We start from the raw sequence: 23,488 nt of genomic DNA, 5'->3' as shown, positions 1-23,488 counted from the left end.
GCTATTACTTATTATGAAGGTATGTAAGGCATTCACTGTGCAAAAAGTGTATGATTTAATGCCATGCTGGAAAGCACTAAAAGGCTGAACCAGACCCAGCTCAGTGCTTGCAGTATAGCACTTCTTTTACTGCCTAGCATACTACTTGTCAGCAGATGTTATTTTCATGAACTGTCACCATGTATTTTGACTCAGAGGAGAAAGGACTGATTCAATGTGCATTCATGGATACATACACTGCTTAAATATGCAGAGATCCAAATCCCCACATAATAGAGCACCAGTTAGCATCTCTCAGGAACACTGGGTTTGTGAGCAGGAAAATACACTATCTCTGAGGATGTTTGGAGGGTGGGTGCTTTGGATGGTTTTGATTTTGTTGTGTGGTTTATAATTTTTGCTTTATTTATGACTGAGCATTCAGGGTCTCCATAAGGCCACAACATGTCAAAAAATCACCTTGAAAAAGAGCAAGGGAAGTTTCAATGACCAGGTCTGGCAGCACCAGCACCCATCCAAGCAGAAGAGGAGCCTGGCAGAGGACCTTGCCAATGAGACAGTGCAAATAGGCATGCCGGAGTTCCTCTCTGATGTCAGTAGCCTCTGTACAGGTAGGCAAAAATATGACAAGCAGTAGTGGGAGTGCAGAGAGGGGCAGAAGAAAGGGACCCCTTGGGAGCAGAAAGCCCTGAGCCACAGCCGGAGCACAGCTGGCTCCATACTTGGACAAAAACCATGAGGAGGGGGAAGGAAACACACAAAAGGAACCTTTTGGCAGCAGCCTGAAGTTACATCCTCTATACTGTATTGTAAAATTCGAACTTCTCCTTAGAGTCAGAGAACTATATAAACACCTCCACAGCATGACTAGGCAGCAAAAGCAGGTTGCATCCCATCACACAAGAAAAGACACTCATCCCCAAAGCATGGCTGAGTGCACTAAAAGGAACCCCAGTAAATAGATCTTTTGTTTCATCTGGTTTTATCTCATGCTGGCTATTACAGGGGGAGTCCAGGTTACCCCAACTGTGCAAAATACCTCTGTTAAAGGTAAGAAAGTGTTATCATCCTTCACAGATGTAAAAAGACTAAGGGCTATATTTTCAACATGATTTCAAAAAAGTAAATAAACAGCAAGTGGGATTTTCAAATGCCTGTAGGTACTTAAGACTACTAATGATTATGCAAAAAGGGGAAGCAGAGAGAGAAGATAGCACTATAAATCCTGGACAACTAATAACTTGAATCAGATGTGGCGGATTTGACACACACAGAAGTAGTGGATCTACCAGCTGACCACTGTAATCCTCACCTCAGGGGAGCAAAAGCAACATTTCAACCATATAAGTATATATACACAAATATAAACTGATATTCACCCACCCAATCCCTTTCAGTCCTATTAAATTGGACAACCTACTATATAATGTGAAAAACACTTTGACACCAGTTGTCCCATGATTTGGGGGGTGGAGGAAGAACAAAAGACCCAAACAAACAAAAACCCCACATATAACACAAATATTTCATTCTAAAAATTAAAAATTGTCTCATTCAGCTGGACTGACCACTTAGCTTAGAAACCAGAAACCCTCACGTTCTGCTTTAGAATTTAAACTGTCATTAAAGTCAAACATCAGATATAGGTATCGTGGGCGACTATGGCCCAACCCAATCTCTTGCCTTAAGTGAAGAAGCCAGGAAACCCACAAGCAGCTGAATACAATGCCAGTGTGGGACTTGTCTGCTTTGTACCACTGGAATTTCTATCAATTACCAAACAGAAGAGTAAGTGTGACTGTGCAAGGCAAGTATGATAGAGATAGGGGGGTCAGGGGGAGGAAGGGAGGCAAGTCACTGGAAACAAACACCAATCTCGGACAGCTTTCAGATGCTTGACGACATCAAAGTTTGGCTGCAAAAGTCCCATTTATGTTGGATTCCAGTTGCTAGAATGCGAAATTAACCATTGTACCCAATAGTCTTATTTTTCAGACTGGATGTGAACTGAACCTGAAGCACTGCAGTCCAGGGTCATTTATACTGCTGAGAGACCTAGTCTACAGCAGAAGGCCTCTCTAGGCAAGTCTGTAACATTTTTAATTGGTTCCAATTTACTGTTATTTAATAATTTCCATTATCCAAAGAAAAAGAACACACAAAATCTGAGGACATTGAAAGAAAAAAAAAGTGAATAGGCTGTTCTACTTTGATAGTACACTTTATTCTGTCTGACCTACCGTTGACAGTAATCCTTCCTCTAGTTTTCATAAAAATGGCTTGCTTTATAATCAGAGCAAGAAAAGTCTGTAATCACTTCACAGCAACCCTGTCTACAGGATTTGCTTTTCTTGTGCCCCACAGAAGTTACTTGGGGAGCACAAAAAGTTGTGGATGTCTCAGGATGTGAAGTCCCCGGCTCCCGTGGAGGGGACTGTGCTCCCACCCCGGTACCAGCTTCGCATCTGCACATTGCTTCAGCGGTGACTTACTGACATTTACGAAGCCGGTACAACCAACCCTGAATAATGTGTTTATAATATCTAAAGAAGAAGAAAAGAAGTGCTAATGAGAAATCAGCTCATTGTCATCTCGTTTTTTCCACATCTTCAGTTATTTGTCATTTGCTTATGTCTTCTGACTGACAAGATTCATGCCAGCTGCCAGCTGAATGGGAGCTTTCCAGTGACGCCTAAGTAGACTGTTTGTCTTCATTAGTGCTTTGTATAAATTCATTCAGCAAGGACTTTCAGACTGCCATTAAGCAGGTCCCGTCTTTCAAGTTTTGCTGCCCCGGTCCAACATGGTTTGCTTTAGCACACTTTCCCCTGCTTTTGTTAGTTTGGCATAGGAGAACCGGTTTCTAACACCCCAAGTTATTTCTTTGTGTCCCATCACTGCAGTTTCGAAGCACTCTGCACTACAAGGGGAGAGGGAAAAACGTACACACACTACTTATTTGGGGTAATAGACTTCATTGTATTGTATAGTTGCTTTCCACTTTTCTTGCATAAAAGAAATTAATAATGAATCCATATCAACTAGATGACTGAACACCAAGTAAAAGAGAGACCTAGCCTGACCTTTGATTTTTATGCATTGATAGACTGATGGGATAAAGCTGTAGTGAGTGGATAAAAACGGCACATAACCTCAGTAGCTGAAGTTGAATGCAAATTATTTTTAAAGTGGGGGCAAGATTATTGTTGTATTTCAAAACAAATGTCCTCCAGCATGCTTGGTAATGGTTATGCAAAGCTGGCTTTAGATACAAAACACTGATATGGAAGAGAAGCACTAGCTGAATTATTAGAACCACAGAGAATACAAAGAAAAGCTTTTTTTAAAAAGTTCTCAATGACAATAACATATCCTTTTTCTACTTGTTCCCCTTCTAAGATCTGATCCCTTACTCCTACCTATAAGCATGGTCCTCTTGACATTAAGCTTTTGCCTACAATTTACCACCTTCTCAGACTATTCATCATAGGGAATATATGCTAACCATAGGATGTATGCTATGCATTTCTCTTTCAGGTGTTGCTCTTCAAAAGAGCCTGTCTTCACCACAGTTCCAAAGCACTACCAAGAGAACACAGTCCTTCAGGACATGGCCACAATCTACTATTGTGCTATACATCTACATGAGGCACCAGGGGTTCACAACTGAGCCATACAAGAGGTGCTGGAAGATTATGGCGAGCAATATTAAAAAAAAAAAAAAAAAAAAAAAAAAAAAGAGTAACAAACCTTGCTACTCCTAATATAAAAATGTAGGACTAGGTCACTGAGTCCTGTCTCCCTTTGTCAGAAACAAACACACCATATAGACAGAACAACGGTTATCTTAAAATAAGTTAGGGTTATCCACTGCATTCAAATATATTTATTATAGGAATGCTCTAGGGTAATCAGTCTTTGAATTCAGCCTTAAATGTCTTCATGCTAATATTATGAACCCTATGATATCCAGAGTTTTTTGGGGAGTGAAAATTTATTTTCAGAGCATCTACAAGAACATTTCAACTTTCATTTGGCTTTGATCTAAAAATAATTACTTCTGGCTTTATTACCTTATGGTTGTGAAGTTTGGAAGTATCAAAGCATGCTCAAAGTCAGCGGTAAACAGAAGAAGAATACAGATATGCTAGGACATTTTTGAGAATGGTCTTCATATATGACATTTAATTGATAAAGAGGATAATGCTCTAAACATTTCTATAACTTACTATCGCTTTAAAGGACAGAAAGTTCAGTAGAAATTAAAAAAAAAAGAATTTAAGAGAGTCTTGTAGAAGGTGACAAACACCAACAAGTTCTCTGGAGAAAAAGGGAAATAGTGAGATCATTCTTAATAAATGACAACATTTACTGGCAAAGGTAGATTTTCCAGAAGAACAAAAGCATTCCAAGATTTCTCATATACAGTCTTTTACAAAACTTTTCAGAAAATGTTTAGGAGGTTTTTTATTGGATTTTCAGAGCACAGCCTTGTTGTTAACAGTATTCTCTCTCTTTAAAGTGCACCAGACTAATACATTTATCATCACAAAGCCTTCTACAAGTAAAAGGCTGAGAATAAGTTTCAACATGAGTCTCTAGGTGTGTAAATCTCCATATATATTAACATATGCATCCAAAAGCTCTGGATAGATGTCTTCAATGCTAACTATAATGCCTCATTAGCATCTTCTTTCAAATCACTTAGCCTAATTTAATAATTCTTCTGCATTTGATTTACTGCATGTCAGATACAATTGCACTTCTGAAAAGAAAAAAAAAAGGTAACATCTTGTCAATGGAGGAGATATGTACCCACTGAATGAACTAGTGTTCTTTAGAGAGTATCAACAGATGTCTGCGAAAATTAAAGCTCTGTCAGTATATTTATTTTTGCAATTCATTCAATTTTTGTTCTGGTGAAAGGCTTTGAGTTAAAAGCAGAGCATTTTATTTAACTGCAGGACAGCTTCAACATGGATGGCAGCAATGCAACCTTCTATGCATTTCCTAAGCTGCTGTCTACTCTCATTGAGAGACTGCTCTGGAAGTCAGTTTTCCATATTACTCATTTGGTGCATGAGCTAATTTTAGAAATACCACACTTTTTTTTTTATTATTATTCATATCAGTTTCAAATTCCTTTATTTCATCATCAAAAGGCATGAGCAGTGAAAGCATGAACTTCCTGTTGCTACTCAGCATAGCAGGCCCGCCGTGTCAACCCTGCACTGTTTTAGTCCCATGATAGATGAAGTTGCCACATGCTGGTTTCTTTAAAGATCACCACTCCTTTTCAACTAGAAACAAACTGTATCTACAGAATTCAGGTTTCACTACATAACCAAAACCACTGTGTAACCAGAACCCAAGAAACCTTGAGATTATTATTAAGTGCTGCAATGTTATCACAGCACATAAAATCATGAAAGAAACAGGAACCACTTTCTTCAGTCACAAAGGAAGGTCATGCTTTCTCTCAGAAGAGATCCTGTATTGTGCCATCGCCTGAGTGTCTCAGTCAGACCTGTCTTTTCTGGGAGAAAGCATAGAGTCATAGGAGGATCTCTGCACACATCAGGACTTTCCAGTAAAATGAAATTGGTTATTCACCAGAGAAATGCAAAGCCTGAAAAATTCTGATTGGGATTAATTTTGTTCATCAATTTGGGTAGATTTTGACAACTTAGGTAATGGAAAGAGTCCACATATTCATACCATATTTACAAAAACATACATCTGGTCTTGGACTGTAAAATCTATGCACTACTTCTACCATATAACGTGAAGAATAAAAAACCTCTGTAGAAAAGACTCCAGGTACTACCTACAAAGAAAAAAAATCACAGGCTACAAAAAACTGCTCTCAATTTAGTTCCTTTGGGCACTGTATTACTGGAACAGTAGATTTTTTATTTTTTTTTTCCCCCTGTAGTCTTTGATGTCATAAACACTTTTACTTCCTGGTAGGGGGAAAAGAACAATCCATTAGTTTTTACCTTATTTTGTTGAAGTTAGGAGAAGAAGACTCTCAAAGCAGAAGAGCATAAAAGGTCCTTCATGCTTTCTAATTGTCTTTTCATACTGTCTTGGTATTGCCTCATAGATTGATGATATTTTATGTTAATTAGGAGAATATGCATGAAACAAAAATGAAAATGCTTCTTTTACTTATTCTTTCTCAATATCCTCATTTAACAGGACAAACAATAGTAGGGTATATTTCCAGTATTTTTAGAGCAATATTATCTTCAAGACGACCAGAAAGAAAATTATTTGCTGGCTGTTAATGAATATCAGGTTTTACCATTCATTACTTGTTCTTTATCTCTTGAACTGATTTTCTTTTCCCCTTTTACCACAAAAAATACAATTTAGGAACTGTTTTCTTGTTTACAAAATTATTTATAGTACATCTACTTTCCCATTATGTTTCTCCATAAATTTAAGTCCTCAGGAGAATTTCAAAACTGATACTCCAAGGACTGAGTCTTTGTTGTAATATGTTGTAAATTCATTCTGATTTTTATCAGCTTCAAGAAAAAATTAATTATTATACACTTCTCTATTCACTATTAGCTAAAAAATAGCTTCTAAACATGCAAACAAAACCCACACCTGAATCTAAGATATGAATTTTACTGTTCTGGCCACAGTAAGAGAGATGTTAATAGACACAAGCTAACACCCCATATATCCTTCTGTCCTAAATAGGATAAAGCACATGAGGTCTGACCGGCACCTAATTCTTTAATTTAAAAGAAAAGACTGGGGAACTGAGCAGCAGGAAACAAGGACGAAATGGAGAACTTGAAAAATTGTGTCTTGAAATACATAGGTTACTGCCATCTGTTTGCTATTTCTGATGTGAATAGAAAAAGGAGGGACTAACTGCTGAAAAAAAAAAAAAAAACCAAAACAGTAAGATTTGACATCTACATGCAGGTATAATATGCCTTTAGAACAGTTTGCCCAGGAAGGATGTGGAATTTGTATCCTCCAAGATTTCAAAGAACAAACAGTAACCATGCTTCTGTGAGACTTAAACAGAACTATAGCTTCCACAGGTTGTTACTTTCTCTGAAGTCAATGAGAAAATTTGAATGTGAAAGTAAGTAACCTTAAATCAATAGTCTCTATTCTAAACCATATCCAGAGCAGGATAAAAAATCAGCAGTCCAAAATATTTAAAACATAAAAACCAGCCCCAACTCTTACCATTTACTTACATGAATATGTTGCTATTTGTTTTAGCAGAAAAGGAGATATTAAAAAAATCAGCAACTTTATTACTAATTTAATAATTTCCAAGTATTTTACTTTATTTTTCAGAAGGCCTACATTCAGAAGAGTAGAACAGCTAGCCTCATGCCCCAGTGATGATGGTAAGAAAACACAGAAAATCCACTCAAAAATACTGAGGTAATTGTTTCAGGAAGAGAATATTTGTTTACAAGAAAATTACAAGGTTTTTAAGAGCTGAAGCCAAAGACATCAGTTAAATTCTTATAAGAACACTTCCAAAGCCTAAGCCATTTATCAAACAGCTCACAAGTCCCAGAAGCAAAATGCTCTCTACAACCAGCATAAGGACTCTTTAGAAAAATCAATTTGGTCCCCAATAAGGTTAAAGTTATCTAAAAGCATTTTAACACAGATAGGCAAACGAGGAGAACAAGAGTTAAAAACCCACCCCCAATTATATCAGTAAATAGATATGGCCAAAACTGTGTCATGAAAGAAAAAATCTCTGGAAGCCCCAGCAGAAAAGAGGGTGTCAGAAGGAAACGGTCAACATTCAGGACCTGGGAAAACTTGATACCAGAACAAATAGTGGTAGCAGGCTTAGTAACCTCAAAGTTCCAGTGCTTTCTTTTTTTCCTCCACAGTTCTGTAACTGTACAGACTCCTCTGTGAAAAGATAGAGAATAAATGGGTCTAGAAAAAGATGCGTTATTTTTCCCCTTATCTATGCTTCATATTATCTATCATTTGCACCCAGACAACAATCACAGAATCACAGAACTGTCTAGGTTGGAAAAGACCCTGAAGATCATCTACTCCAACCATTAACCTAACACTGACAGTTCCCAACTACACCATATCCCTCAGCGCTGTGTCGACCCAACTCTTAGACACCTGCAGGAATGGGGACTCCACCACCTCCCTGGGCAGCCCATTCCAACGCCCAACAACCCATTCTGTAAAGAAATGCTTCCTAATATCTACTCTAAGTCTTTCATGACGCAATTTGAGGCCATGTCCTGGAGCATCCTGTCATGGTATTCCAAAGAATACTAAAGCTATATTTATGTGAACAATTTGAAAAATAAGTTTTGTTGACTTCAACTGCTCAACTGGAAGATGACCAGGAGCACACTGCACTGACTAAAACCTAAGAACTCATTAACCCTATGATTAAAAGGAAAGCAGAAAAAATACAGTTGCTACTGCTCCTAACTTCTTATGCTATTTACTGGGTTGCGCTTTGCAATGGCTAGAAAGTTTGCTAAGGGCAGTATATAAAACTATCAGCTCATCTTTAGCTACTTTGCTCCAATGTTATGGGTTACCATCCTTCTGATATAGCACATATTGTCCCAGTAAGCCTATATTTATAATCACAAGTAAATGCTTCAGCAGAAGAGTATTAATTATGTTGTATGTTAATGAATCTGAATACGCTTTTCCAAACAGTATTTCCAACAATTGTTTTTCGTAGGGTTTTTTTCCCCACTCCTTATGTGAATACCATTTTGCCCAGTGTAATGCCAAGTCATTCCAGTTGCCAGCAACAGCTGCGCTCACAGCACCATCCTCTAAGGAAAAACAGCTTTCTAAATGCTGTAATGCTGCTTTCTCACTGCTATCTGTGGTAGAATAGTTACAATAGACTGTGGGTGAAACTCCACTTTCTGTAGAGGTAAAAGCTCCAAATTCCTGACAGTGTTTAGTATGACACTGTCTGACGCTACCCACCTGAAACCTGCATCTTCCACACAACAGTATGCTGGGCTATCAACTGAGTATTCAGACAAGGTTTCTGCAGCCATACAGTCCAAAACCTAATAACGCATCTAACAATTTGAAGAATTAACTTCATTAACCAGTTGTGATTGCCAGCAGAGATATATGTTAGTAAGCAGGGAAACGCAGAGGAGTTTCTGGGGGAGTAGACACTATGAACTCTTTTCTAACACAGTAAGTGCAGTCAATACCTTGAGCACTTTACTGGGTGGTATCTGCACGTCAGGAAGTTGGGAGCGGTTTCATAGCTTTTCTGTGATCTGTTATTCTGCACCAGCGTGCCTATCTGAGCAGTTACTCAGTGTAAGAACCTTCATCTGCCCTCTCCTTTAGTGTGCAGGTCATTTTCTTGCAGGCAGGCAGGATTATTTAGCTATTATGTGTGGCAAGATGATTGAAAGCCTAGGAGACCTACTTTTAGCAGGTCAGCCCCAGTGTTGCAGGGGTGCCCATAGGGATTCACATGCAAATAGCTTTAGAAATGACTGATGGGGATGAAGGGGGGAAGGGAGGAATTGCTGTTGACGTGGCAAGGTCCCACATATCCATGAGAATGAAGACAGCATAAGAATTATACACATTTAGACCTCAGCATTATTCATACCCATCACCTCTCACTGTTGTAGCAAAGCTAACCACAGTCAGTGATTCAGCAACGCTGGCCCTCCACGCAGAGGCTCTCCTGCTGAATGCAAATGCAACAAACAATGAGTAATTTCAGTTCAGCTTTGTGCTTATTCTCCTTGGAAGAGAAACTGGCTGTTCCACTCACACAGCATAAGTGAAATATTTTCTTCAGTTCAACACTGAAGAGTGCAACAAAAATTCTTAAATTATTCTGCTCTCACTACAGCTGTTGTTCGCAGCTACAGTGACACAGGGATGAACAAGAAGAGATGGTGTTTTGAAGAGACAGCTGCTTAAAGAACATCATTTCAGCCAATTTTCTGTACTTACAGCAGATATCCCTTGGAATCTGTTGAAGTGTCTTGTTAACAAACGTTAAAACTTTATCATAAAACCTGACCACGGATATAGTGGGGGATTTTCTGGCCTTCCGGCTGATTTAATAAATACCTGGTGGGAGAAAGCAAACATGTTTGCTGCTGAATGCCCATAAGGAGCACAGGACATTGGAACAGCAGAACAAAAGACAAGGAGTGGTGGGGGATCCTAAAGTAGAGATAACATTTACACTTTTTTCCACAGCAGTATTTGATTAAATAATCCACACAGGTAACATTATCAATCATTTGAAGTCTTTAAAAGAGACATCTAGTGTTAAGTAAAACATTCCTGCCCTATCTCAGCCAGGAGAACCGAGATGGCTATAGGAAATACAGGATGACATTTTCTAGATAATCATAATGGTCTGACTGGTGTTCACACCTCTGAGCCACTCCTTCATCCCATAGGAAAGTACTTCTGTTTGTTTACCTTTATGCAGGAGTCTAAAAGCTGTTAAGGAATTTAGTTGCCCTTTAGCATATTACAGCCTCTCCCTCTGCCTACTTGACTGAGCAGCTGTTCATGTTAAACCAGAGGGACATAACAGTAAAATTCAGCTTTGTGAGGGGTACAGGAAAACCAAGTGAGAAGTATGCAAGAGGGCTCTGGAAAGGACAGAGTGAAGTTAAATTTCATTTGGATATCCAGAATGGAAGCTGTAAGTATATTATAATTACACTCTAAGTGTATATCTCCAGTTCACAGCTCTAATAAAACTTCATCAAAACTCTGATCTGTTAAACCCTATTTCTACTGCAACAAAATTTCATACAGAAAATTTAGAAAAGAACAACAGAAGTGGTGGAAAAAACCCAACTGCCATATTTGATTAGGAAAAAAAAAAATATATACCAGAAGCATATATATAATCAGTTTTCAAACTGAAAGAATACAGCAAGCAATTCTTTTTCATGGCTGCTAGGAACAGAAAAACAAGAACTTTAGCTTCATTTGCAATAACTAACAGTCAGCTTAAACACTAGAGGAAATTCGGAAGACAGAAAGATATGAAACAAAAGTTAGACTAACTAGGGAGACTGGAAAGTCATTGCTGAAGATTTTCAAGGGCAGACACTAGCAGAACACGTGTTAGGAAGGTCCGAGTACACTTGACCTCACATCAGCACAGATTAACTTGTCCCTGAGATTCCCCCCAGCCCACAGCTCCAGAATTTGTATAAGGACAGAGAATAGAAACTTTTATTTGCAGAACAAAGCAAGTTTCAGTTCTTCCTTTTTCTTCAAGGGAATACAGTATGCCTGTCTCTGCAATCAAGGTATCTTTTAAAGCAGTCACCAAACTATTTCCAGCGTTGTTGCTGAAGATAATGTCTGCTATGATTTTAAGTCATATTCTCTAGTAGATACTCCTACTCAAAGAACCTCAGTGCACACTCATACTGTAAACTTTTTCACAAAAACTGCAGAGGAACCTTGGGTAGGCATCAAGTAGTTTCTAAGTAAGGTCTATCTCATTTACAAGCTCTGAAAAAGAAAAAAAAAAAAATCAGTCTTGCTCCATTGTACATTAGGGTTAGCCCAAGCAAAACTAGAGCTGCCCTAGGACTGGAGCTTTTTCGCTGAAGAGATAAAGAGCTAAACTTGGGAGGACCACCCCCCAAAAAAAATTAAATAACTTTCTTTCATGAAGTTAATCATATCCCTACAGTCTATTAAAAAAAAAAAAAACAAAAAAAAACAAAAAAACACAAACAAAACAAACAAACAAACAAAAAAAAAAAAAACACGAAAAAACCAAACACCCAACCAAAAAACCCACACAACAAAACAATTCCTCCTGCAATCAGCAAGGAAGGAGAAACAGATACAGTTTATGTTACCCTGACCAACTGTGTTTGGGAGGGAAGTGTTCAGGCCCACAGTTATGATAAACAGTCTTTATCTTGAGGTTATTATTTGTAGGAAGAAGGTATTTCAGTCAGTCCCTTTCTCTCTCTTTTACACACTGCATTTTGAAATTATGCACACCCTCTGGCCTATGTAGAGAGGTATCCTGTGGACCTCTTAGTATTTGCATAGCATTTCCAATTGCTATTCCATTCCCAAAATGCATTTTTTTATCTCGCCCAAATCAGACCTTTAAAGTTACCCTTCCAAACAGGACTTGGGATCAAGCACACCTAAAGTTATCCAGCAAAACTTTCACATTCCTTCAGTTTATATCGGGATCACCAAGAACATCTGCTTTTCCTTCTTTGTTGTTGTGAGCATAGTTCCCAGTGCTTTGCTGAATAACAAGTCAAGTGCTGCCTCTTGGTTTTGTGCTTTTTCCTGCTGTTTACTTTCTGCCTTGACCTCCTGCCCTGCCACTCACAGCCGATGTGCATTTCTTTTGTGATTTCATCTCAGGGACACCTCTTTTGCCCATGTTAGAAGTCAGTCCTTCCAAAAAAGGTCTCTCACCTTCCATGTCCTACTACAACTTCAGCCCCATGCTTTTCCCACCACTGGCACAAAGTGTGCCAAACCTGTGCATGTCCAAAAAGTCACAACAACCCACTTGTGCTTACACCTTTATATTACATATGCAAACCTTTGTCATTAACTACTTTTCCTTGGTTTCTAGTCATTTAAGAAGTCCTAGAGTAATATTTTTTAGGATCCTCTCTGCAATGACAGAAGGAGGAGGATATTTTTAAAAAAAGCCACACACACATTAAAACCCCATCCACCTCCAAGATTCCTAGCTTCCAATCTTGGTGTTTTAAGAAATTTATTAGAAGATTTTTTTTTTTTAGCTAAGTCACCTAAGATTACTATAATACTAAAACATTCGTGTTTTATATGGTAAGCCACCTTCCGTGACAAAATAGGCTCTACACTGATGTAAACACATGGCCCTGCTAGGCAGAAGATACACTCTGTGATTTGTTTTCAGTTTGGCAAGCACTAGGGAAGTCATTACTCTGACAGGGACAGCTCTACTCTGACCCAGATGGCATCACCTGTTCTAGCTTCAGAAAGCAGAGGGGCCAGTGACCTGGCAGGAAGAATGCTAAAACAAGTGTCATGAATAATTAATTGATCAGGAAACTTACAGCAAGGGAATGAATAACGTTGAATATACACTCAAAATATCTAGTTTCCATACAAAGGAGAACATTCAACCTCTTAATCAAGAGCCCCCTTTAAAAAAGGAAAGTTTTAGGATGAATCATTTATATTTCTCACAAGCATTCTCAAAAACTTTGTGGCTCAGTAAAGAGGGGGGAATTAAGAGTTATCCATTAGAAATAGGGAAAGCATTACTTTTTTATTTCTGCTCATCTCTCTCTAGCCCAATTTTGTTGTCAATACTCAGGATATGTAAGGGGTTTATTTTTAAATCTTAAGCCTCAGGTGGTGAGGGATGCTTGCAGGGTGACAGCAAACAGCACTGCATTCCAGGGGAGCAGCCACTTCTCCTAACAGGGCTCTGGATCAGGCAGTACCTAGCTCTGTAATTAGTAAGGAAAAGAGAGGTGAAAGACTATCCCTTCCATCTGAGCCAGTCTAGGAACTGGTAACTCATGATGCCTGCACTGAGTGAGGGTTTCTGTTGACAGGTATTAGCCAGGAACTTCTTGGCACGCAGGCATGACTACAAGGAGCATGCCTGAACTCGAACAGAGGATTGCCAACAGTAAGCTGGCAATTCAGGATTCATTTATTTACATCTACACTTCTCTGGAAGCAAATAAAAGATCACCACTTCAGTGAACACTGCTTCGCTTGAAATCAGTAGACCCTCTTTATGCAAAGAGGCTTGCAAGGCCACACAGCAAAAATGAGAGAGAATCCACATTCCTTTACCGTGCCAGCAATGATTACAAATAAGAGACAAAAACACCCCAAAACAGAATAACAGTTGGATGGTCTTCTGAGTCTGAACTGCTGCCAGTTACTACATTTGGAATTAAATAGGCAGAGTTTCACCTAGTCACTACGCAAACTACACTCTATTTCACACATAGGTCTTATGTGAGACCTCAACTCCACGACCCCTTGCGCTTGACACTTCTAACAGTGATCCAGAATGAGCTAGTATGACCAAAATATTGCTCCTGGTCATTTAAAAGAAAGCACGTTTTGAACAGAGCTGACAAGGGCAAGGCTTAAAGCTCTACTTCTGAAATAAAGCTCTGTTGCATTCCTGGCATGAAGTACAACAAGCTGTGGGATTCTGTTTTGGTCCCAGCCTTGGTGCTGCTGCGAAGCTGAGTGCATGAGGCAGCAGGCAGCCCCAGGCCACCCTGCTGCACTTTGCATGGGGTTGTTTTCACCCAATATACGAGCTCTAACAATTCTGCAGTAAACTGAGGAATGTACAACATTTTCCTTTAAGTCCCAGCTACTACACTGGGTGGGGAAAAAAAAACACCAATCCCGACACTAAATTTCAGGTTTACTGCCCAGGATAGAAGTTCAGGAGGTGCACTGAAACAATGCAAAGGTCCCTGGTTTCCAATTACAAGACAAAAGCCAAGCCTTGTGCTAATTACACATTCACCTGACCCAGGAAGCTGGAGCTTCAAGGACAAAATCCAAACACCTTATGACTCAGTGGTACGAGCATCTACCTCCTACCCAGCACAAGAGGCAGCCTTTGTCAGCACCCTGTGCTTTAATTGTTCCTGTCCCTTCATATTAAACGTCAAAAGATTCTGCTCATGAACTATAAGGGGAAAGCTTAGCCTAAGTCAATGTCATAAAAATGAAAAGACACCTTTGTTTGCCAGGCAAACGGTGTTTGCCCAGTGCTAGGCTGTTTATTTCTGTGGGTTTTGCAGTACCTTGTTCTTAAACTTCAAAAACATTATTTCTCTTAGCTGAGAACAGCATCTAGCAAGAATGATAAGACCTCATGCAGGAAATAAGTAGCTCTTCTGACAGGCCAACTAACATGAAAACAAGTAATAAATTAGCTGCAAAATGGAGTCCCTTTGGATGCAGTGCCTGAGCACATTTGCTTCGTAATTTATTTTGCTAATACATACAGAATTATTCAGCCTTCGAGACTAAGTGAGGTTATTTGTTAGCAACTGACTTCTCATTACACCTGTCTTGATTTTCTTTTCATAAAATAAAGATCCATCCTGAGGTCTTAATTCATTAATTGTTACTCAAGTATCTCACGGCTGCAATCTGGAAAACACAGTCAGGTACAGAGTCTATGTATCCCATGTCAATGCTTGGAATGTGAGAAAGAACATGGCAGCTCAGACTGCACATTTTCATGGAATCCATAACTCAGTTTCTTTGGACATGAGGAAAAGGAAATTCATTTCTTTGGTCATAGTTTCTCTATATTCTCCCATGTTCTTGAGCTGCAGAGAAGGGGGGATATTAAAAAAAATATGCTCCAAGCTACCACCACAGCACCTTAATAAAAGTGAATAAAGCAATATAACCCAAATAGAAAATAAACACAATTCAATGAAGTCTGAAAAAACTTTTCAGTTTGAACCTCAGGAATTTGTTTGTTTGCATCCATATTTTATAAATAGTTGGCAGAGTAAGTTTGCCAATGTGGACATTCAGAGTAAATTAAAAGCAAACATTGAAGATCATTCATGAGAAGCAAGTTTTTATGCAATAAACATAGTAAGTATAGGATTTCTTATAGTTACCTAATCCAAAACTGAAGTCACAGACTACATGAACAGCCCTGCTGAAAAGCAAAATGAAAAAGTGAAGCGTTTTTCAGCAATATTATCTAATACTGAACACTTTTGACCAGCTACCCATGTGATTTATGTATCTGATCATCACAGCTCAGCTTTCAAATATCAAAGACTTTCAGCTTACTCCTAGTGAAGCAGCAGAAGACCAAGGCCTCTTCTATAAAGTCAGAGAAAATACCTTTGAGAATAGATGATCCTTTTCCAAACAGCTGCTCAGGGAGCTATCTCAAAGAAGCCCCATACTTCAAGGCTTGCAGCCTGGGCTACACGCAGCCAGAAGTCGATCAAAACCAGTAACACCAACAGGAGTTTTGGAGGCAATGGTTACTGTTGTCTGGGGCCAGGGCACCCACAAGAGCATTTTTAAGGACCATGTGGGAGAGATGCAAGACAGAAGTGGAAATGAAGTGCTGCAGCACAGCCCTGCTCGCTCAGGTCCGCCAGCCAGGATTTTCATTTGTATATCCCTTCTCACCCCTTTCTCTCTTTCCCTGTGTAAGGAACAGACAGAAGGATGAGGCAAGCAAGCTCTCTCCTCAGTGCAGGGATTGCTAGAAGAGGTAGCATGCTGTCGGGCAGGTCCAGCACAGGGCAGGCAGAAAGGGGATGAGATACTGGGGCCACATCAGGAAGCTTTCACAATTTCACTATCCACAAAAGTGCCATCCACAGAGCACTTGCAGTTACACCAGCACTTCTCACCACCACCAGTTCATCAGTAGGATGTTTGCCTGAAACACAGGGGAAGGTTTTCAGCAAAACCCCACTGGATTAGCACTATCAGCAGGGGCCACACATCAGGAGCACGCTGACCTCCAGCCTTTCAGTGCTGTCATCCTGACCCTTTGGTCCTACTTGGGCAATTTAACAAAAAAGTCTTGATATAGCTCTCAAAAAAAAAAAAAAGTATTACTTGTTTGTAACATTTTTAAAAATAAACAGCTTCCTGTCAGTATTAATTGAAAACAAGTTTCTATGGTGAGGGCTGCTCTGAAAAAAAAAGAAAAACCCAAACCACAAATTCTTTATCAAAAGAAAACATTTTTCGGGCACACCCAAAAACACTGCAGGAAAAAAAAACAAAACTACTTGCCTCCACAAATATTGCAGAAAGTTAAACTCAAAGCCAGAAAACATAGTTCCATGAAGAGAAAGGTGTGGATTAGAGATACCCATAGCCGTTATAAACTGCAAGTAGGTGAGATGATTATTCAGCCTCTTGAGGTTTCCAGGTAGCGGAAAACTACTGAAGCTATGCAAATCATTTTGAAGCTGCCCTCGGTATAAATTTATCCTTGCTGTAGCACTGCTATGTTCCAACTTCTAATTCCATTCAGTTCTATTAATAAGTTCTCTGCAGAGACCTTGACTTTCCATAGAAAATTAACCAAAACGCACTATGTATTCATACACTTGGTGGCATGTATGCATATGTAAAATAATGCATGCTGAGATCCTGCAAAAAAATAGGAACCAGGGAGTTTAGAAATAGACAGGAGAATCCCCATGTTTCTGTGTTGCAGTCAGTTTGAGACAGATTTAGAATGAAGGATAAAGTGTTCACTACAGTACAGTTTTATATATATCCACTGAACTGGTGTGTTTGTTCATCCTGCTCATTGAAATATCTCACAAAATTGGTCTTTCAGAAGCTACAAGCACTGTCACTGACATTCACAAAAAAAAAAAAAAAAAAAAAAAAGGAAAAAAACCACCAACCATCCCCCCACCTCCTGCATAAACCCAAACACCTTCACCTGCCCACCTGCCATGTTTTAGGAAAATCCAGACCTGTTGAATAACAGTTTTCCAGTATAAGAGTATGTGAAATTACCAGGTAAAGCTACATCGTGGTTTAACCCCAACCAGCAACTAAGTGCCACACAGCTGCTTGCTCGCTCACTCCCCCCCAACAGCAGGATGTCAGGAAAAACAATTGGAAGGGTAAAAGTGAGAAAACTCATAGGCTGAGATAAGAACAGTTAAATAATTTAAATAAAATAATAACAACACATTGTAATGAAAAGAAAATAACAAAGAGAGAAAAATAAAACCCAAGGAAGCCAAGTGATGAAAACAATTGCTCACCACAAACCGATGCCCAGACAGTGCCTAAGCAGTGGCCCTCCTGCCAACCTTCCCCCAGTTTTCTTGCTGAGCATGTCATCATATGGTATGGAATATCACTTTGGTCAGTTGGGGTCATCTGTCCCAGCTGTGTCCCCTTCCAAGTCCATGTGCACCCCCAGACTCCTTGCTGGCAAGGTCATATGAGGAACAGAAAAGGCTCTGACTCTTTGTAAGCACTGCTCAGAAATAATTAAAACATCCCTGTGTTATCAACACTGTTTCCAGAACTAATCCAAAATAGCATATACTGGCTACTATGTAGAAAGCTAACTCTACCCCAGCCAAAACTGGCACAAACTATCCAACATTAACTAAGACAGCTGGGTCTCAAGGACAATCTCTACATGTCTCACCCCATAGACTCATTCTTGCATTTTTCATTAAACTGCCTCCTCCTGCACATATCTGAACACACTAAAGCCGTCAACATTCGAACTATATCAACTGCCAAGATTCAACAATCTGTACTTTCCCTAATTTTACTTTTTTAGTTACTATACCAAGTAAGCAGACACATAACCAAAAAACACCCACGAAACCCCCTTTGACCTTCAAGCCATCCTTTGAATTTGACATTGGAGAACACACTCTGCAAGCAGGTGGGGACTTTGGCTGACACATGCTTACCCCAAATAGACCATCTTCAGTCATATGGAACACCTGCTTCACACCTGCATCAAGTGGGAGGCAATGCCCTTAGGAAAGTAAACTGGGCAGTACAGGAAAGTAAAAAAGGAACCCATGAGCAGAGATTTACATTAAGAGCAATGATTTTTCCTCTAGAGCTGCAGGGAGTGTCATCATAGTCTTTATATTTTCCCCTAGTTATCTGCCATCAGCTACTGTCCATCTCAAAAATAAATAGGAGAAAAGCAAGCAGACATATTCTAATAATAAGTCCTCACACAAAACAGAGAGGCACCTTGGGAGCAGGGATCAAACACAGAGAGCAACAGATGGTGTGTGGGGTGGAAAGCCTGAGGGTCACAGCTTTCAGAGCAGGCAACTTGAGAAGAATGAAGAAAGAAAACAGAAAGAGAAGAAAATACCTGATTATTATTCAACAGCACTAAACAGCAGCCAACATTTTCTGAAGGCATCCAAGGGACAGCAAACTGTCCCCAGGAGTGTTGAGTGCTGCCCCAAGCCAGTAGACCTGAGATCTGACCAGGCACTTGTGCACTGATAGAGATGTCTGGAGCTCCCTCCCTGCTTGTAAGCAATTAACAAAACAAAAATGTTTAATGGCAACAGTTTGCATCTGGAAATGCTTTACCTGATCATCACCCTCAACCTGTGGCACTGAGCCATACAGCAGTCTTTGGGAGGAAAGCATGCATCACTGTCCACATAAATACACATTGTCTGCTTCATGGAGGTAGACCACCATTTTTAAGGGTCTCTCCTTACGTCTACTCTTCACTCCAATGAAACTGAGATAACATTTATTATATCCATAACTCTACAGAAAACTTCTTTTGCAACACTCTAGCCTCCCTTTGGGGCATATTTTCCACTGCTGGACACCTAGATCCCATTGCTAGAGAAGAGTACATTGTTACAACTGACAGATACGGAGTTTGACCTACCCTTCTTACACACTTACTGTTTCATTCTTTGGAGTGAATCTTTTTTTTTTTTTAAAAAAAAAAAAAATATGGATATCACACTCTTGTTGTATACCACGCTGTTTATAGTACCCCAAGCAATAAGCAGCTCATGTTGAATTTATGACAGCGTAATTGGCTGTAGTTTCAAATTTGTGAGGATAAGTAACCTAGCTATAACTTCATAGCAGCTGCAGGAAAGCAGTCACACTGACTAGGAATCATCCTTCTCAAACTAAATCCTGCTCAGACAACTGACTAAATAGCTGTCCCTTGATTTTGTTTTTGATGAAAAATTGAAAGCTGCTAATCTGTAGAGTAAATCTCCATAATTTCACTTTTCAAAGACACAAGGTTTTGCTAAGTTTGAACTCCAGAGTCCTTCCTCCACACCTTCATCCTCCCTATCTCCTTCTGGCAGGGACAGGTTTGAGTACGTGTCTGCACAACTCCCTGGCATATTAATAGCTGTCAGGGCTGGGCTCAAGAGCAGGGTGTATTTGTGACCAAATAACCAAGACACAGATTTATACTTTTTGTGTGTGTGCTTACACCTCCCACAGATGCATTTTGCTATCATAGCAAGGTGGGTGTATCCTTATTTTATTAAGCATTAAGAGATAACCGCAAGATCCTTAGTTGGGCATAATTGATGCGGTTCTGAAGATAATCTTGACTCTGCACGAACACTGCCAGGCTAAAGCTGCTTTTTAAAAAAAAAAAAAAATCATAAAGTAATGGTAAATGTCTGGTCTAGCCCCTCTTAAAGTCAGGGAAAGTTCCTTTGCTCACATCAGGTTTTTTTAGAAATAGTTCCTACTGTGAAGACAGCAAGGAGACTAACCAGAGTACAGCAAGGGTTTAACTGTACGATCTAAGTTCAACTGACTTCAGACACAAGTTTAAAGAAGTTTTCTTGTCAGAAACGCTACACATCAAACGAGTTATTAGAGAACATCTGCCCATATTTGCAATTCCATGATGCTGGAATCCTGCTACAATCTGTACAGCAGCACAACACAGAAGAAAGCGCAGCACCATGCTTCCATCTACGTGCTCTCAGACAGGCTTTCCAGAGCACGGCTTACTGCTGCTATCTTGCATAATATACTTCTGGAACGTAGCCAGTGCTGCAACCTGATGTAGATCTCTCATTTGAGATTTGTGTGTTAATAAAATCGAGTGAAACAAAGTTAACTGGTTTTGTTACTGGTTAGAATTTAGGAAACAGATTATGATATCAAACTAAGTTATTAGGTCTTGGGTTTTTTAATTTTTTAATATCAGATGCTAGACAGTTAAAAATTTATGATTGGAGATGCGGAAGAGTATCTGGCATCAAACAAAATAAAAGAACAAATAAAGTGTTTCCCAACTTTGGAGCCATTATACTATTAGTGAAGAGAGTTTTTAGCTGCTCAAGCAGATAAGGGATTAGAGAAACTCTTATTTATGAAACTGCAAACATAGTTTTTACTCTATAATTTTTCACAGTACTGTATTAGTGCAGAAAAATTAATTCCCAGATGCTTTAATTTTTTTTGTTGGAAGTATCTGGACTCAGTTCATTGGGGTATCCAAGACATCTACCTAAGGCTGTATGTTTAATCAGACTCTATGGGACCTGTACCCTCCTGAAACAGCAGTTAGAGGCAAAGCAGGAATCACTGAAGTGCCTGGTGCTGTTTGAATTATCGTATGTTATCAGGCAAATGAACTGAGGACTTTCAAGCAAGATTATCTGGAGAGAAAAAAAATACAAAAACCCCCCACCCCACAGAACAAACAACTTCTCAGCAATAGAGCAGATTCTTTCCCTAGTAGTTCCACAGCTAGCTGAAATTTATTCCTACAAAACGGATTGTTTCTTTTTATATAGATTTTATTTCACAGCTGCTTTCAATGATGTAATCAGGATTTCTAAGTTTATCAAGCCATAGCTCAAAAACCTGACATGTACCAGATGCAGAGGATACAGTACAGTTAACATACAGACTCCTCATGGTGAATATTGGTACCTAAAGTTTTTACTTCTCTGACTTTCATTGCCTCAGACATGTAAATTTTTTAACACATCCTATAGTGTTAGAGCTAGCCTGCAGTTTGGCACTGATGAGGAAACAACATACACCCTATGCCCGATATGTAACAAATTAGTTAATATTTTGACTATTTATACAAGATTGTGTACCTGCTAGTATTTGTGCTAGCATTCAGACCATGAGTATGCTAATCTACTTCAAATTCAATTACTTAGTGACTTCGCAAATTACTGCAGTGCTTATCAGCCATTAATACTTCCTTATTCTTGCTTTAACATCTGCGTCATAGCTTATAAAATAGCAAGCTAAGCCGTGAAAGTGAGAGTCACGTAAGGTTGCAAAAGTCCCGTGGGACTGCTTGTTAAGACCTCGGTCTCCATCCCAAAGCCTAGTTTGGTCAGCTTTAAGAGATCCCTCAAACATTTGAAATACCACAGGGGCTTTCCTAATTAACCCTTGGTTATACGATTATACATAATAAGCGCCTGAAGGCTGCATTTCTCTTAATTCAGACACCTTCATATAGACCCAAACTTCACTTCTTTCTTCCTGGAGCTGCTGGCAGATACTAGATAATGACTCTTCTCATCAGGCTCTTCTAGGACCTGCCAAGAGTTAACTGCTACTTTGCAATCCTAACAGGTCTCTCACAACAGCATGATGCATACACAGGGCCAGGGAAGAAAGCAAAAAAAGAACTAGAAAGGACAGTTTATAAAATGTTCTGTTTGTTGTTTTGGTTGGGGCTTTTTTTGTTGGTTTTGTTTTGGGTTTTTTTTTCAGAAGAAGGTAACATCCCCCACTTTACTATCAATGCCTTTATGAGAATTGAATACATAGGAAATAAAGAGTCCTGGAGCTATCTGTACAACAAACTAAAGCCAGCTAATTAAACCTGATAGACACTTAGATCTGCAGTACGTACCCTCTAAACACACTGTTCAATAGGATTTTACTTACTACATTTGCAGCGGTTTTTGGCTGAAAGCTTTCCTGGCTAAAAAGAAAAAAAAAAGAGCAGAAGACGCTCTTTGGTTGCAGCTGAAGACAAGGATAGAACACTGATGGCCTCTAGAACAAGATCCCCAGCCTCACTGAGATGAGTCTCAACCTCAATGAGACAGAGCAAGCAGGTAGAGAAACCTGACAATACTCCAGATACAAACAGCTCTGCTCCTTGCTAAGAAAACCTTCTAACTAAAGAGGAAGCCTCATTTTTACTGGAAGCTAATCAAACATGTTTAGAGTTGCCGGACAAAAGGAAAAATTACTTTTCTTGTCAAGATTAGGAAAAGCATTGGTACAATCAAGGTCAATCATTAGGGTGGTAAAACAGCAGGAATACCATGAACTTGGAGATATCACTGCATGAAAACCAGTCAAAACTTGTTCTCTCTCACTAGAGTAATGCCCAAGAGAAGAACTGGGTTGTATATCAGCAGCATGAGCAGCTGGAAGCAACGAGGTACATTCCTAACAAAAATACTTTACATCAATTAGACACCTTTCATCCAAAGCATCTTACAAAAGGAAAAAAATAATTACCCTCCTTTTACACAGGAGGACTGAGGAATGCACACTTCATGTAACCCACTTGGATGTCAGACAGGTATCTGTTTGCACTGCATACTGCAGGCTTCTGCCAAGCAGATGAAAGTTTTTTCAGTTCATGTGCCATGATGGAAAAAAGAAATGTCTGTGTGAGCATGTTAGGACAGCAGCAAGCCCAACTTAGCAGAAAAAGCCTTTCAACATGACTTCATAGCCTCAGGCATGGCACTACCTCAGCTAACATGGTCATCTGGTTTTAAAGCAAAACTTATAGGGACATACGTGCTCAGATCTGCTTCTGCGTCAGAGATTGGACAAAGAGATTTACAAGCCTGACTATGTAGAAATTAATAAGAGCTTGGCTACTAACTCCACTAAAGCTAAACGTTTACCACAGAGCTCTAACTTGCATTAGCACTACCCAAAGTCACTTTGTAGT

The sequence above is a fragment of the Athene noctua genome, chromosome 2, assembly GCF_965140245.1.
Source record: "Athene noctua chromosome 2, bAthNoc1.hap1.1, whole genome shotgun sequence".
Classification (NCBI taxonomy): domain Eukaryota; kingdom Metazoa; phylum Chordata; class Aves; order Strigiformes; family Strigidae; genus Athene; species Athene noctua.
Note: the sequence above shows the minus strand (reverse complement) of the source record.